General features: G+C 44.3%; 1 protein-coding gene across 4 annotated transcripts in view; it reads right to left on the bottom strand.

The window, feature by feature from the left end:
* LOC149457301 (arylsulfatase L-like) overlaps window positions 1–10,379 on the bottom strand; it is a 63,330-nt gene extending 52,951 nt beyond the window's left edge. Inside the window, exon 1 of one of the 4 annotated variants that reach the window (XM_089683888.1) lies at window positions 10,135–10,379. The gene's annotated coding sequence lies outside the window, so the exon portion shown is untranslated. Of the gene's footprint in view, window positions 1–5,426; window positions 5,563–10,134 lie in introns of those variants that run through there. The other 3 variants (XM_089683887.1, XM_089683886.1, XM_089683889.1) reach the window with 3 other exon arrangements.
* Window positions 10,380–16,604: the final 6,225 nt, after the last annotated feature.

Here is a 16,604-nt window from a genome sequence, read left to right as displayed (position 1 = left end):
TCATTGCAGCCTCCTGATCTCAGCTCTAGGCATTGCACAGCAAACCTCATTGCAGCCTCCTGATCTCAGCTCTAGGCATTGCACAGCAAACCTCATTGCAGCCTCCTGATCTCAGCTCTAGGCATTGCACAGCAAACCTCATTGCAGCCTCCTGATCTCAGCTCTAGGCATTGCACAGCAAACCTCATTGCAGCCTCCTGATCTCAGCTCTAGGCATTGCACAGCAACCCTCATTGCAGCCTCCTGATCTCAGCTCTAGGCATTGCACAGCAACCCTCATTGCAGCCTCCTGATCTCAGCTCTAGGCATTGCACAGCAAACCTCATTGCAGCCTCCTGATCTCAGCTCTAGGCATTGCACAGCAACCCTCATTGCAGCCTCCTGATCTCAGCTCTAGGCATTGCACAGCAACCCTCATTGCAGCCTCCTGATCTCAGCTCTAGGCATTGCACAGCAAACCTCATTGCAGCCTCCTGATCTCAGCTCTAGGCATTGCACAGCAACCCTCATTGCAGCCTCCTGATCTCAGCTCTAGGCATTGCACAGCAACCCTCATTGCAGCCTCCTGATCTCAGCTCTAGGCATTGCACAGCAAACCTCATTGCAGCCTCCTGATCTCAGCTCTAGGCATTGCACAGCAAACCTCATTGCAGCCTCCTGATCTCAGCTCTAGGCATTGCACAGCAACCCTCATTGCAGCCTCCTGATCTCAGCTCTAGGCATTCCACAGTCCACACTACTATTTTCCTGACACCCTTTCCATCCCAGCTTACTTTTGAACTCTTACAACTAATCTGTTAGCATCAATCACCAAGCGCATTGTCTGCGGCTATTTACTCTGCTCGTTATTAACACTGTATGGAATCATTCACTCTAGTGCAGTAACTGTTATTTTTCTGCACAGGAAGTGCTAGTCACTGCTAGGGCACATGGAATACAATTGTTTTCTATGTGCCCCATTTCCACTACAACACAGCACGGAGGAGCAGTGCAGTGAGCTGCGATAAAATGCAGACATGCTGCATTTTCTCGCAGCACACAGAAAGGAACCACATGCCACCGCACAGCAACACAACACACTGTGCTGTGGTGTGCTGACATGAATAAAGTGTGCATTTCAAATAAAGCTGAGAAAAAAAAGTAAAAGGGAACTGTGTGATGTGCAGAAAGGTTATCGGCAGCTGTCGCAGAGGAGATCAGCACTGATCATCAGGGCACTAATGATCAGTGCCCTGCAGTGCCGCCCAGCAGTGCCTCCCACCAGTGCCGCCAAGTAAGACCACGCATCAGTGCCCCCCAGCAGTGCCACCCAGCAGTGCCGCCAGTCAATGCCATCAGTCAGTGCTGTCAATCAGCGCCGCCCGTCAGTGTCGCCCATCGGTGCTGCCTATCAGTGACCATCATTGCTGCATGTCAATGCAGCATCATCAGTGCCTCCTCATCAATGCCACCTCATCAATGCAGCCCATCAGTGCTGCCTATCCATGCCATCTCATCAGTGCCCATCAGTGCAGCCTATCAGTGCAGCCTCATCAATGCACATTGGAGAAAAATTACCTGTTTGCAAAATTTTATAATAGAAACAAAGAAAAACTTTTTTCTCACAGGGTGGCAGGGGTGCGCAAAATCACGTATATACACACGTGATTCTGCATTTCCAGGTAGGGGGCGTGCACGGGCCGCGCTTGCGCCCTACCCGCGTCACCATTCGCAGCCGCGGCTGTCAATCACCGGGTCCCGCCGGCGCCCGATGATTACCAAGCATCTCCAATGGGGAGGAAAACTTTTTTGTTTACTAACAGTCTTCCTCCCTGTCAGCTCAGGCACACTGCTCTGGATGGCTTTGCACAGAACAGCCATCCAGAGCAGTGTGCTTACTGTGAAGCACTCCCCTCCCAGTAAAACACTCCCTACACATAGCTAACCCTTTGATCGCCCCTCATATTAACCCCGTCTTTCACTGGGGAAGTCAGTGACACCAAGTCAGTTGCCCCCAATGATTAAATACCACCAAAAGAAAGCTCTACGTGTGCAAAAAAACTGATACAAATTTCATATGGGTACAATGTTGCATGACCGCGCAATTGTCATTCAAACTGCGACAGTGCTGAAAGCTGAAAATTGGCCTGGGCACGTAGGGGGTATAAGTGCTCAGTAGGCAAGTGGTTAATACATAACTAGTAGGCTACTAGATGACTACAAACTGCACAGCAAAGTTATTTGTTATAGCCCAAAAGAAAACCTTTCATTAGTGTACCTTTTGAATATTGCAACCAAATACAGATTTCTAAAACTAGGGCTGACGCTACCACTAGGCAAACTAGGCAGCCGCCTAGGGCATGCTGCAGCCTAGGGTGCAGCCACTGCTACTAAATTCCCCAGGGCTAGGACAAGGGGGGGTGGGGTGGGGGTCCGAGGCAGGGGCAGACTGGGATGCGGATCAGGGTGGCAAATGCTGCCAATGCCTGGTTGCTAGGACTGCCTGGCATCTAGCAACTAGTGACATCACCTAATGCAGGCCCCGGCATATAGAGAAGAGTCAGAGGAGGATGTGACTTCCTCCTCTTCCTCCAGACTCTGCAGCGACAACCCCCTGCTCAGGGGGAAGGGAACGCTGTCACCTGTTAACTAGGTTAAGTGCATATGTCAATACACTCTAATTACTGTAGGAGTTATTTTAACAATCTTTGCATTCATCTTCTGTGTTGAAGGGACCTTCTCCAGTTTCTCACCATCAGTCTACTGTACCCTTCAGGTGATCCTGTTTCTATCCAAAAGAACTTCAACGCACCAACTAGGGCCCCATCAAACGTGCAGAATAATCTGTTTCTATACTTAGGAGTGATACTAAAGGGGACATTATTACATTACATTATTACATCTTGAGAGCTGAACCCTGTTTCTAGTAATTGGGAATCCATAAGTGAGTTAGCCTGACTTCTCTTTATGTTAGATGTGTGGCTGGGTAAATCCTGGCTGTGTGGAGGCTTGGTATGGCTTTTTCCTCTCAGAAGAAACAAGGATTCTGGCTTAGGGCTGCCACCTCATCCCTTTAAAACTGAACACATATTAATTGCACAGGTTCTGTGGCTGATTAAGGTAGTAATTAAACTCACTTAGTGCTTTATCTGGATTAAATAAGCCCCAGAACCTGTGTAATGAATGTGTTCGGTTTTAACCGCATGCTTAGGCGCTATAGCCGAATGACAGCTCCAGCGCAGTTATCTAGTCCTGGGAGGGCATCATATGGTGTCCTCCCACAACGTGCCCTCCCGTGCGCCCCCAGCGTCATGAACCCGGTGAACTCCGTGTCCTACGGCCACAGCTGATCACATGATGAGGTTAAAGTCCAATCACAACGGTCTTTTACAACGTGATCAGCTGTGTCCAATAAATACAGTGCCGGTAAGTGGCAGCACTTTCCTTATGCTGCCACAGCGTGAGGAAAATACTGCCGATAACCAGCAACTGTCACCGAGCAGATCGGCACTGATCATCAGGGCACTGATGGTCAGTGCCCTGATGATCAGTTCCCTGCATTGTTGCCCAGCAGTGCCACCCACCAGTGCCCAGCAGTGTCACCCACCATTGCCCATCTGTGACACCCTCCAGTGCCCATCTGTGCCCAGTAGTGCCAACCATCAGTGCTGTCCATCAGTGCCACCAGTCAGCGCCACCCATTAGTTTCTGCAATCAGTGCCGGCTATCAGTGCAGCATCATCAGTGCCTCCCCATCAATGCCCACCGGTGCCACCCCTTTGATCACCCCTCATATTAACCCCTTCCTGCCCAGTGCCATTAGTACAGCGTCAGTGCTTTTTCACATGTATTCATGTCAATGGGGATGTCAGTGACACCAAGTCAGTTCCCCCCCAATGTCCGCCGCAGTCCCGCTAAAAGTTGATGATCGCCGCCATTACTAGTAGAAAAAAAATCCCAGTATATATACCACCATTTGTAAACGCTATAACCTTCACGTAAACCAATTAATTTACAAGTATTTGGATTTTTTTGTAGCAAAGACGTGTAGCAGAATAAATTTTGATCTAAATTTATGATCAAATCTGATTTTTTACATTTTTTTACTGGACATGTTTAATATTGAAAAGTCCAAAATATTTTTTTTCGCTTTTTTTATAGCGCAAAAAATAAAAACCGCACAGGCAATTAAATACCACTGAAAGAAAGCTCAATTTGTGGGGAAAAAAAGGACGTAAATTTCATTTGGGTGCAGCGTAATGAAAAAAATGGCCTTGTGAGGAAGGGGGGTAAATCCTCAGGAGGGTAAGTGGTTAAACAAAGTGCCTTATCTGCACTAACCACCTTCCGCCCACCCTATAGTAAAACGACGGGCGCAAGGTGGTTCTCTCGTTCTGATAGGACGTCATATGACGTCCTACCATTCTCACTGCGCATGCACGGCTCAGGGAGCGCGCAGCGCGCCGATCGCCGGTGCGCTGTGCCCCTTGGACACAGCGGATCACGGAAAGAGTCAAAGATGTCGGCTCGGTCATGTGATCAGCTGTGTCCAATCACAGCTGATCACATGTAAACACGGAAATGCCGGTTATCGGCATTTCTCTCCTCTCAAGCTGTCACGCTGACAGCTCGAGAGGAGAGGAGGCCCGTAAACGGCTTTCTGCGAAGGGGACATGTACACTGATCATCAGGGCACTGATGATCAGTGTGCCCTGATGATCAGTGTGGCCCCAGAAGTGCCACCTGTCAGTGCTCATCAGTGCCACGAGCCAGTGCCCATCAATGCCACATATCAGTGCATACCAGTGCACATCAATGCCACATATCAGTGCCCATCTGAGCTGCCTTTCAATGTCACCCATCAGTGCCAGTCAGTGCCACCCATCAGTGTCAGTCAGTGCCACCCATCAGTGCCAGTCAGTGCCAACTATCAGTGCTGCCAATCAGTTCCACCTAACAGTGCCAGTCAGTGCCGCCTAACAGTGCCAGTCAGTGCTGGCTATCAGTACTGCCTTTCAATGCCCATCAGTGATGCTTGTCAATGCCCATCAGTGCAACCTACCAGTGCCTCCTCATCAGTGCCCATCAGTGCCACCTATCAGTGTCCATCAGTGCAGCCTATCAGTGCCCATCACTGCAGCCTCATTAGCACACATCAGTGAAGGAGAAAAATCACTTATTTACAAAATTGTATAACAAAAACGAAGAAAAAAATTTTTTTTTCAAAATTGTCAGTGGTTTTTGGTTTAAGAAAAAATAAAAATCCCAGAGGTGATTAAATACCACCAAAAGAAAGCTCTGTCTCAAAAAAATTATAAAAATTTCATATGGGTACAGTGTTGCATGACCGCGCAATTGTCATTCAAAGTATGACAGCGCTGAAAGCTGGAAATTGGCCTGGGCAGGAAGGGGGTATAAGTGCTCTGTAGGGTAGTGGTTAAACTCACCTCAGAACCTGTGTAATCAATATGTGTTCGGGTTTAAAAGGATGAGGCGGCAACCCTATTCTGGTTCCATAGCTGCTGGAACGCACGCCTTGCGTTCCAGCTAGGCTGCATCAGTGCTGGCTTTTTCCGGTTTTTTTTTAAGGTCTGTCATTGGGCCGGCGGGGACACGTGGATGCAGTCGCATATAAAGCAGAGGTGCCGAAATGTCCAGTCGACTGCTCGGTCTCTCTCAATCTCCCTTCACGAACGTTGTTGTGCTCTGCACTGCCACCTGCCGCCCAAACCTGGTATTGCGAACCAGAAGGTATGATACATATAATTGCTCCTGAATCCCTGGAAGGATTTTTCATTCGTTTGAATTTATTAAAAGTATAAATATAGGTACATATATAAAGCAAGTATATTTTATTATAGAATACAATCTCACAGTTTCAGATTGCTATATCAATCCAGAGATTGATCCAGAAAAAAAGGGATATGGTACTCAGCACCAGGGGCGGACTGACCATTCGAGCACTCGGGCAGTGCCCAAGGGCCCGGGGTCAGTAGGGGGCCCCATGAGATGCCCTTGATACCTTTTCACAGGCTTTTCTGGGTGTGATTTGAGTGTTGGCGAGGACACAGGGTCCCCATAATTTCCTATTGCCCGGGGGCCCCATGAGTTGTCAGTCCGCCTTTGCTCAGTACCAATTTTGACGTTAAACTTAGAAGCATTAAAAAGATATGTTTTCGTAAAATATACTAATAATCATACACTCGATAGGAAGGAGTATGCTGAAGGGATCACATGGGTAAAGAGTAAATCAGTGTTGCATTACATAGTGAATGTAAGTTCAGAATAAGAAAGGAATAGGAGAGGAGTATAGAGACTGGAGAGGGTTGGGTAGCACAGTAATGAAAGGAGGTGCTCACACTCCATCATGGCTAGGTATGGCTAGGTATGTGTGGAAGCAGAATCACTTTCAGCCCAAAAATGCAAATGAGTAGTGGAACAAGGACACGTATTGAGTCTCATTCATTGGCCCATTCCCCGACATTTGCCTTAGCATTATTTTAATGTGTTTTTTTTTTTTTACAGAATGTCAAATCAACAAGAGCCAACCCCTCCAAAAGACCAACATGTGCAAAGAACATATGGCAATTACTTTCTCTCTCTCTCTAGACATATACAGTATATATATAAATATAGTTGTTGTTTTTTTTTTCTACCTCTTGCTCGTGAGCTGTCTGGCTAATGACAGATTTATTCTAGTCCTTCCAGATTTCATCATTCTACCTGTGACCATGCCTCCTTTCCAAGATGCAAATCCACACATCCCATCTCTCTGTTTTTCCTTAGTTTAGACTTCTGGCACCTCAGGATCATGATGAATCTAAACATTATCTGCAGCCACAACCAAGGGAATGCTGGACCTGTCCAAATGTGGCCCTACCTGGCAAGACAGCTTGCAGAACTTACTTCCTGAAAGCCATGAGGGAGAGGGAGGCAGACAATTCAAAAATAGTGTAATTAATGAAACAAATGTTTCTAGACACCCTGGAAGAATTTGCTAATAGGTCGCACCCCACAGTGCAAGGGGTTATCTCAGCTTCCCAGGATACGGGCCCTCAACCTGAGTTGCAGCCACCCAAATCTCCTGAAGGCTCTGCCCTGGGCGAATCCTCAGATGAAGATATAGAGCAGGTGGCAGCTAGAGGCTCAGCCCAAAAAAGTAAATATTTCAAGCATATCAGGAAAACAGTTTCTGATATAATAGCAGAAGAGTTGACCCAGATGGATAAGAAATTATCTTTTTGTAACTGTTTCCAAACTATATCCTTTCAGGAAAGAAGACCTCAAGTACCTGGATAAGCCACCTGTTGTAGATGTATCCCTGATGAGGTTGGCAATCATGTGACCCTGCCTCTGGAAGATGCAGTGTTGTTTAGAGATACCTTAGAAAGAAGAGCTGACCTTGACATTTAAAGGATTGATATATTAGCCAGTGAGGCATGTAGGCCTGCAGTGGCATTGGTATCAGTGGCAAAAGCCATGGAAGTGCTGGTGGAAAGCTTGGACCCAACTTGAGCTGCAGAAATCAGAGAAGCAGATCTCCCAGAGTCCTTTAAGAACATGAAGTTGTCAACCATATTTCTTGCTGAAGCTTCTATTGAGATCTTAAAAACATTTTACAGAATAATGTTAAATTCGGGGACAGGCAGGAGAGCTTTAAGGCTAAGGCTGTGGGTTGTGGACACTAAACTCTCTAAGCAAGGATGGTGCAAGATGCCCTTTGAAGGCTAATTGCTTTATGGTAACAAGCTGGATGCTGTCATTGCAAAGGCATCTGTGGGTAAGTCGGGTTGCATCTCCTCCTCTAGTGAGGAAGTCTAATTTTTTTGATGGTTTGCCAGCCCAGACTCTTCCAGAAGGGGCCAGACTGCTCTGGTTTCGAATAGTATGGGCAGACAATGTAAGAGAGAAATGGGTCTTGTGTACCATCTCCGAAGGTCACTTTTGGCTGTTCCTCAAGATGCCACGTTACATGTTCATTCCAGCAAAGATGCTGGATTGTGCTGTGAAGAGGAAGAGTCTTCTCTCATATATAGACACCTTACTGTTCCAAACAGGCAATCATTCCAGTACCTCATCAGGAACTCTTCTCTGGTGTGTATTCTCTGATATTTTTGGCCCCCAAATAATCAGGAGGATGGAGGCCTGCCAATGATCTAACGAGATTGAACAGATATACAAGAAAAGAACACTTCAAAATGGAGTCGCTTCAAACCATTCTATCCGTGGATCTAAGAGATGCTTGTTTTCATATTCTGATACATCAAAACTGCTAAATATTTGTCTGCTTCGCCCTGGAGCATCTACGTGTTCAGTTTGTTTGTCTGCTTTTTGGACTTACAACCTCTCCAAGAGTGTTCTCCAAAGTTCTTCTCTACCTTGTGGCCCTTCTACAGCTGAGAGGAGTTTGAATTTATCATTACGTAGTTGATCTGCTACTGCTGGCTCAGTAGACTCTTCATTCGCACTGGACACTAGTGCTCTTGGTTCTACAAGACTTTAGTTGGCTGATCAACTTTGAAAAGATACATCTTACCCCCATTCAACACTTTTTATACCTTGGGAGCATGTATACACACTCATCAAAACACGGTGTCCCTTCCAGAGCAGAAGATACCTGATTGTGGGAACAATAGTGGCTACAATACCCATGGTCAGGTAGGCTCAGTGGAAGGTCTGTGCTTTCGAATTCGGTTTTCTGTCCCAGTGGAAGTCGGAGGACATGAGCCAACTGATTTGCATCACATCAGAGATGAAGAGAGATCTGAGCTGGTGGCTAGACATCAAGAATCTTTTGTCCTGTCACTCCCTTCTACCGCTAACCTAGATAGTAGTCCCAACCAATGTAGTATTCAAGGCAAGTGTCCCTGTCAAGGGAAGAATATAGTGTCCAACATCCTGGAAATGAGAGCTACTTTTCAAGCCTTTCTCACCTTTCAGGATTTAGTTAGGGGACGTTCAGTCTTGTTCCCAGTTGTGTTCCCTTTTTCCCTCTCTCTTTTGCTGTATGGGATACCCTGTTCCTATACAGCTGGATGAGGAGAGGATTCTTCTGGGACCTGGGGTGGTACACCAGGAGAGGCTGGAGAGCTCTCCAGAAAAAAACCTTTTCTTTGCTGTAAAGAGATTTGTACATAGTTGTTAAGAAGTTGTCCTCAGTTTGCTGTTCCCTGTGCATCCCATACCCCCCTCAACCCTGTCCAAGTTCAAATACTCCTTAATAAAACCTAAAAAACCCAAGCTCAAGGACTGTTTGCTGTCTCCCGAATGCAAGTCTGTGAAAATGCATGTTTCCTGGTTGTGCAGGACTATAGGGGACCCAAAACTCAGCAACTCCTAAGGGTTAGTGTTACATGTGGGGGCTCGTAAATCTGGGATCTCTTCATGCCAAAATGTATTTTATTTTATTTTTTATCAGTGTATCTTTATTTTTTTAATCAACTTTATTGCTATCACAAGGGATGAACAACATCCCTTGTGATAGTATTGGCCATGACATGTTCTCTTTTTGGAAAGATCTGGAGTCTATTAGAACCCCATATCTCTCTTATACCCTCCAAAGCATCAGATCAAACTGAGATCGGTTTTATCTGATTCTTTCACAAGCTGGTAATGGCTTGTTTACATGAAACTGGAAGTGACAAAATCCTTTTTGCTTCCTGTTTTTGACATCACTCAGTGGGAGGAAAAACATCAGTTCCACTCACTGTGTCCCAGAAACTGAACGCCGCTGGTCACGTCCTTATTGGGCTCCCCAATTAGACATGAGAGCCCAGAAAAGGCGGTGGTAAGGGAGGGGTACCATAATGCCTGAGACCAGGAAGTGGTGAAAAACGAATTAGTAATATTTCCTTTCACATCCTATCTAGGAAACAGAAGAGTAAGTAAAAGGAAATCTCTCTAACATTAGGGAAAGCATTTCTCATTCTACCACTGTTGTGGCAACAGCTGTAACAGTTTTTATTACACTTTGCTATCTCTCGGTGAAAAGGGGCACTAGGACAAACAAAAGTTTGTATCTCCCCAATGAAGACGCAGACAATCAAACACTAAACACTTCCATTCATAACCAAAAAACAGAGTTTTGGCTTTAGATACATTTTACAGCTCTGGAGGTTCTATAAATCATAGAAATGCGAGGTATGTCCTACTTACAAGGTGTTTGAAGTCTTCCGGTCTACTCTTCTTGGCTGTGTTTAGCCTGGGAGGAGTTTCAGATATAGATAGCCGTACCATATATGTTTGTGAGCGCTCCACAGAAGAATGTAGATTTTCCAGCATCTAACCAGCAGAACTGTAATAGATTGCTTTTTAACGGGGAAGCTCCCCTGGCATGTAAGTTGTTGGAAATTGTTTAACCATAGTTAAACAAGACTGCTGTTTCAGACCAAATGGCTCACAGTTAAAATGAAACTGTTAGCCAAATGCAAAGGTCTTGTGTGTGAAAGAGCACTTTGAAGACCTTTGAGCTCTACACAGAGATATTCACAAACAGCCTAAACATTACACAGCTGTACACATAATCGTTATCTTATATGAATAATAACATGGTATACCCTTTTTCTTTCCCTCAAAATGTATACTCACCAACTGTCAAAACAACAAAAACAAACAAAAAAAAAAATGATATGCCGATCAGCCATTACATCATGACCAACTGTAGCATAGAGGTGGGGCAGGTGAAATGTTCATACATGTTTCTCATTAACTCGTTGGATGCCAATTCTGGGTCACACAAGAGGATTTCCCCTGTAGTGGGTTCTTCTGGGACATGCTAGGCACCTGTAACAGGATCACTCTACACATGAAGTACATTTTACTGTGTAAAATATATAGTATTTGAAGTGAGCTTTATAAACCACCTCAATTGAGGCACCATACCAAATACATATTGTCAAAAGAGATGGGGGTCCACCCACCCCATGGGACAATACCCAGGGTAAGGCATAATCCAAAAAAATGGGACTTTAAATTGTGCCAGCCTGGAAGACACACTTATACAGATATGTACAACCAAACCTTTTTAATTACAAAAAGTTATTAAAATACCACATTAAAAAGGTATCAATTCAATGACAACATGTCACATCTGAACATTTTCCATAATTATAAGTAATCAATAAATTACATAAGCATGTAGGATCGACATGCTTTGCATAACTTGCTTCCTCAATTTGCTATACAGATGGACAATATGGATATGGTAAACGGGTAACAAAATAAATGTCACATCCAACATAACGTATGCATGCCAACCTATGTGGAGGAGGGAGGAAAGAGGGGAAAAAAAGGCCTCATCCCTACATAAGGCAAGGTAGGTGGAAATGCTATACCAGGGACAAACCATGAGGGGACAACCAAAAGATAAGGTCTGGACCAAAGCACCCCACCTCAGCTAGATTTCATTAATCCCTTAGTGACTAAGAGTAAATCAAATGTTAATGCATGACCACAATTTTGCAACTTTGACGTGTTAGTAAAATCATACATATCATTGCAACTACTTCCAGGTGCATCCAAGTGGATTATACCTTGTTTTTTTCAACATAAACTGGACTTTCTTTTGGTGGTAAATGCTAACCGATATCTCCTGATTTTGTTTCATTATCAAAGGAAAACTGGTCCATAATAGATATAAAAATATATATTTTTTTAAATGTAGCTGTATATTTCATGCTACTATCATAACCTAGCACCAAAGTCCAACCCAAAATAAATTCTCCTGCTTTGAATGCAGTGATAGAACATATGTGTATAGTATTTGTTGTTTCTACTCGAAGTAAGGCCCAGAAACAATAGTGTACATTTTGTTTTGTTTTTTTTATCCTATCTAAAACATACTGAAACTTACAATAATGTAAAAAATGCTTTTTTAAAAAAACAAAAAACCTGCCCAAAATTTACTGCCCACGATCTTTGAACCTGACCTTAACCCTAACAATAACCCTGGCACTGACCTAGGTTAGTGGAAGTCAGTGAAGGAATTGGCAGAGAGGGTCAGCAGTCGTTGATCGGTTGGTAAGGTGTATGAGTCTAGCAGCAGCATTCATAATAGACTGAAGGGGGGATAGCCTGTGTAACGGTAGACCAGTGAGGAGGGAGTTGCAGTAATCGAGGCGGGATATAAACAAGGTGTGGATAAGTTGTTTTGTGGTGTCATTGGTCAGGAAGGGAAATGTTCCGGAGGTTGAGGCGGCAGGATTTAGCCAGTGAGTGGATGTGGGGCCCAAATGAGAGGTCAGAGTCTAGTATTATGCCTAGCACCCTGGCATGAGGGAAAGGACCAATGGTTGTGCTGTTGATCTTAATGGTAAAGTCGTGAATGGGGGATCGGGGAGGAGGAAATATTACAAGCTCAGTTTTTGAAAGATTGAGTTTGAGGTTGTGATGTGACATCCATGCTATGTCGCTTAGTAGATTTGTGATACGTGAGGAGATTGAGGGGGTGAGCTGGGGAGTGGAGAGATAGATCTGGGTGTCATCAGCATAGAGGTGGTATTGGAAGCGATGGGAGGTTATCAGTTGGCCCAGGGAGGAGGTATAGAGAGAGAAAAAGAGGGGCCCAAGAACAGAACCTTGGGGTACCCCAACAGAAAGGGGAAGAGGAGTGGAGGAGGAGGAGTTGTATTTGACACTGAAAGTGCGCTGAGAAAGGTAAGAGGAGAACCAGGAGAGAGCAGAGTCACGGAGGCCGATGGAGTGGAGTTTACTGAGGAGGAGAGGGTGGTCGACTGTGTCAAAGGCAGGGGAAAGGTCAAGGAGTATGAGTATGGAGTAATGGCCGTTGGTTTTTGCAGTTAGTAGGTCATTAGTGAGTTTTAGTAGGGCAGTTTTTGTGGAATGTTGTCGGCGGAAGCCAGACTGTCGGGGATCAAGAAGGTTGTTGTCGGTGAGGTAGCAGTTCATACGGTTGTGGACAAGGCGCTCGAGAAGCTTGGAGGCAAACGATAGTCTTAAGTTGTTCAAACAGGTGGGGTCCAGCAAAGGTTTTTTTGAGAATGGGGGTAACCAGTGCATGTTTGAGTGGGGAGGGAAAGGTGCCCATGGAGAGTGAGAGATTGAAGATGTGGGTTAGAGAGTTTAGGATAGAGCAGGAAGGAGGCTGCAACTGTTGTGAGGGGACAGAATCCAGGGGACAGATGGTGAAGTGGGCCTTGGAAAGGAGATCGGTAACTTCCTTGGTGGTAACAGGGTCGAAGGAGGAGAGTGTCGAGTTTGATGTTGGGCCTGGTATGTTGGTTAGAGGATGAAGCTTGACACTGGAGATCTCATCACGAATTATGTCGATCTTCTTCTTGAAGTGACTGACAATCTCCTGTGCAGTAAGTAAGTTGGTGGGCGGAGGCAGTGGGGTGTTGAGTAAGGAATTAATGGTAAAGAAGAGTTGACGAGGACTGGACGAGAGGGTCTTGATAAGAGTGTTATAGTAGGTTTGCTTAGCAGCGTGGAGATACAATGTATCTCCCTCCCATTCAGAGAGAAAAAAACATTGGGTGGGCTGCACAGCGACTGATCACTGTGATAGCCAATCAAAGGCTCACAGCGGTCAGGTGACCCAGAACCTGGAGTCCCAGGTCCCGATCATTAGTATGGGACCTGGGGCTCCTAGTGACAACCTGGTCTTTGTGCTGGGAATGCACTGTGCAGCGCACTCCCAGCACAAAGAGAGATATGTGTATATGCGGCTCCATGGAAAAAAGCCTGCTGCTTCACTTCCGGTGACATCATATCTGGGAACAGCTGAAAATAGCGCCAGCACTGTTGTAGGACTCCTTGCTTCATTTCTGAGATTCCTGGAAAGCTGGAAGAACAAACCCCCTCCATGCTTTAAGGGCCAAGCACTTAAAGCTCAAAACAAAACAAAGACATGCCACAAAACCAAGGTCATCAAGAGCCTAGGACCCATTCCCAGAAACAAAAAATGGCTCAAATTGCACCACAAACGAATTAAACCGTAAGATAAGTGATTAGTCTTTCCCCTTGTTTTTTCTCCTGTTTCCCACTTTTTGGATATGCTCTTGCATAATATATTTATAATTGCTGTCTACTAGTGGTTAATATAACCCCTCCCTGCACATTGTTTTACTGAACATCTGAGGTAAGCTTTAATGAAGTCTAGCTGGTGGTGAGGTGCCTTGGTCTAGGCCTTATTTTTTGGTTGTCCCCTCATGGTTTGCCCTTTTATAGCATTTCCACCTACCTTGCCTTATGTGGGGATGGTGGCCTGTGAAGTTGTTTTTTTTTCCTTCTTCTTCTTTGTCTCCTTTCTTTCCCTCTTTGCCCCCTCCTCCACATCTCTCCCCTCACAGAATATGTTAATGCATGTGTACGTTATGTTGGATGTGAAGTGTTCTTTTATTATCCATTTACTGTAGCAATATCATCCATCTGTATGCAAGCATGGATTCTGTGGAAGCAAGTTATGTGAAATGTGTCGATCCTACAAGCCTATATAACTTATTGATTACTCATTATTGTAGAAAAATGTTCAGATGTGACATATGCTTTTATTGAATTTATACCTGTTTTTAATGTGGTATTTTAATATTCTTTTAATTAAAAAATGTGATTTTTGCATAGCTGTAGCTGTGTATCTTCCAGTCTGGAACACTTTAAAGACCCATTTTTCTGGGAGTTTCGCCTTACCCTGGGTTCTGTTTATTGGGGTGGTTGAACCTCTGTCCCATTTGACCTTTACTCTGTGCTGCTTTCATCAATGTCCTGGAACAAGGCTTAGGCCGTCATCAGAGAATATGCAACCGTAAAGCAGGCCTCTACTCTTAGAGATGAACGTACACTATGCAGATGTGGTTAATAGCAGTGTTCATTTCTTGCAGAATCCGGCAGATGGAATGTTAAGGGTGGACTACAGGCTCCAGCAGCCGCCCTACATGTCTGGAGCCTCCCAGGCAGGTGACCTTGGACACGAACCCTGGCAATGTTGACAACATAAAACCCCAATGGAGACAGCAGCAGAGGGCTTTCCGAACTCCAGACCACTATCCTTACATATCATCTCAGGAACAGTGGGTTGGACCCAAAAAGCCAACCAAGGGAAAAACCCAGGAACAGAGTTAACCCTGACCCTCCTTTCCTGGGCAGAACCTATCTAGGCTAAATTACAACCTGCCTACATGAATGGATTCTCGCTCATCCTGACAGTTTTTGTGAAAACGATCTCTGACCACTACAGTATTTGTGGGTAGTTTACATACTGTTTCAGGGCCTGTACTGTAGGTGTCAAGGAACTGCTTTCAGAGTTGATGAGATTTTAATGAGTTAAGCAGCAAGTCCCTCTGCCTTTCAGGTGAGGCCCCATCGAGAGTAGATGCTAGTAAGCAGATTAAAAATTGTTCATACTGTATTGGAGATGCCAGGGCACTGCCGATCCTCCAGGTTGCTGCACACAGGGTTCAGCTGTCCTCATTGCCTTTGCTGTGTCTCAGTAGTGTAGATAGACTATTAAGAGGTCATTGTCTGTATTGTTCACACAAACTTCCTGCTCCATCTACTCCTACTATCTCTTCAAACTTTTAAAGCAGAAATGAAACAAAATTTTGTGAAAATGGCAACCAATCTTAAAAGTTCAACCAATAGAAAAAAAAAAAGAACAAACACATTGAGGTTAATTTACTAAAGGCAAATAGACTGTGCACTTTGCAACTGCACTTGTACTCTGCAAGGGCATTTTCTTTAGAACTTGGTAAGGGTCCACACTGGCTCAAAAAGCAAAAAAATGCTGCTCCTAGACCTAGACGAATTTAGCATTTTTCCTGTAGAAGCAACTAATGTTATCCTATGTGTCAATGCACATTAGGTAGTTTAGAGGCACATTTTAAGCTTAGCATTTAGAGGCAGAAAAAAAACCCTTCTGTTTTGCGTTTTTGAGAGGGTTTTCTAGCAGAAAAAAAGCTAAACACTCATAACCAGTACTAAATGCTCTTAACCACTTGACCTCCAGAGGATTTACCCCCCTTAATGACCAGACCTCTTTTTGCTACTCGGCGCTGCACTAATTCAACTGATAATTGCACGGTCATGCAATGCTGCACCCAAACGAAATTTATGTCCTTTTTTTTCACACAAATAGAGATTTCTTTCGGTAGTATTTGATCACCTGTGCGCTTTTTATTTTTCACGCTATAAACAAAAAAAGGCCAAAAATTTTGAAGAAAAACAATATTTTTTACTTTCAGCTATAAAAAATATATAGTAAACTCAAAGTTGGTTATAAATTTAGGCCAAAATGTATTCTGCTACATGTTTTTGGTAAAAAAAATCCCAATAAGTGTATATTGATTGCTTTGTGTGAAAGTTATAGCGTCTACAAACTATGGTATAGATACTGCAATTTACGCCATTTTTTTGCTATACAGCGCTGCGCTAGTTTAACGAACAATTGCGCGGTCATGCAATATGGTACATAAATTAAATTTACATCCTTTTTTTCCCACAAATTGAGCTTTCTTTTGGTGGTATTTGATCACCTGTATGGTTTTTATTTTGTGCGCTATAAAAAAAAAAAGACTGACAATTTTGAGGAAAAAAAACAATATTTTGGACTTTTTGCTATAAAACATGTCCAGTGAAAAAAAAATTAAAAAACGAATTTAGTCATAAATTTC

The sequence above is a fragment of the Staurois parvus genome, unplaced genomic scaffold, assembly GCF_062004578.1.
Source record: "Staurois parvus isolate SC_StPar_1 unplaced genomic scaffold, SC_StPar_1.0 ptg000327l, whole genome shotgun sequence".
Lineage (NCBI taxonomy): Eukaryota > Metazoa > Chordata > Amphibia > Anura > Ranidae > Staurois > Staurois parvus.
Note: the sequence above shows the minus strand (reverse complement) of the source record. Positions and strands in the feature narration are given on the sequence as shown.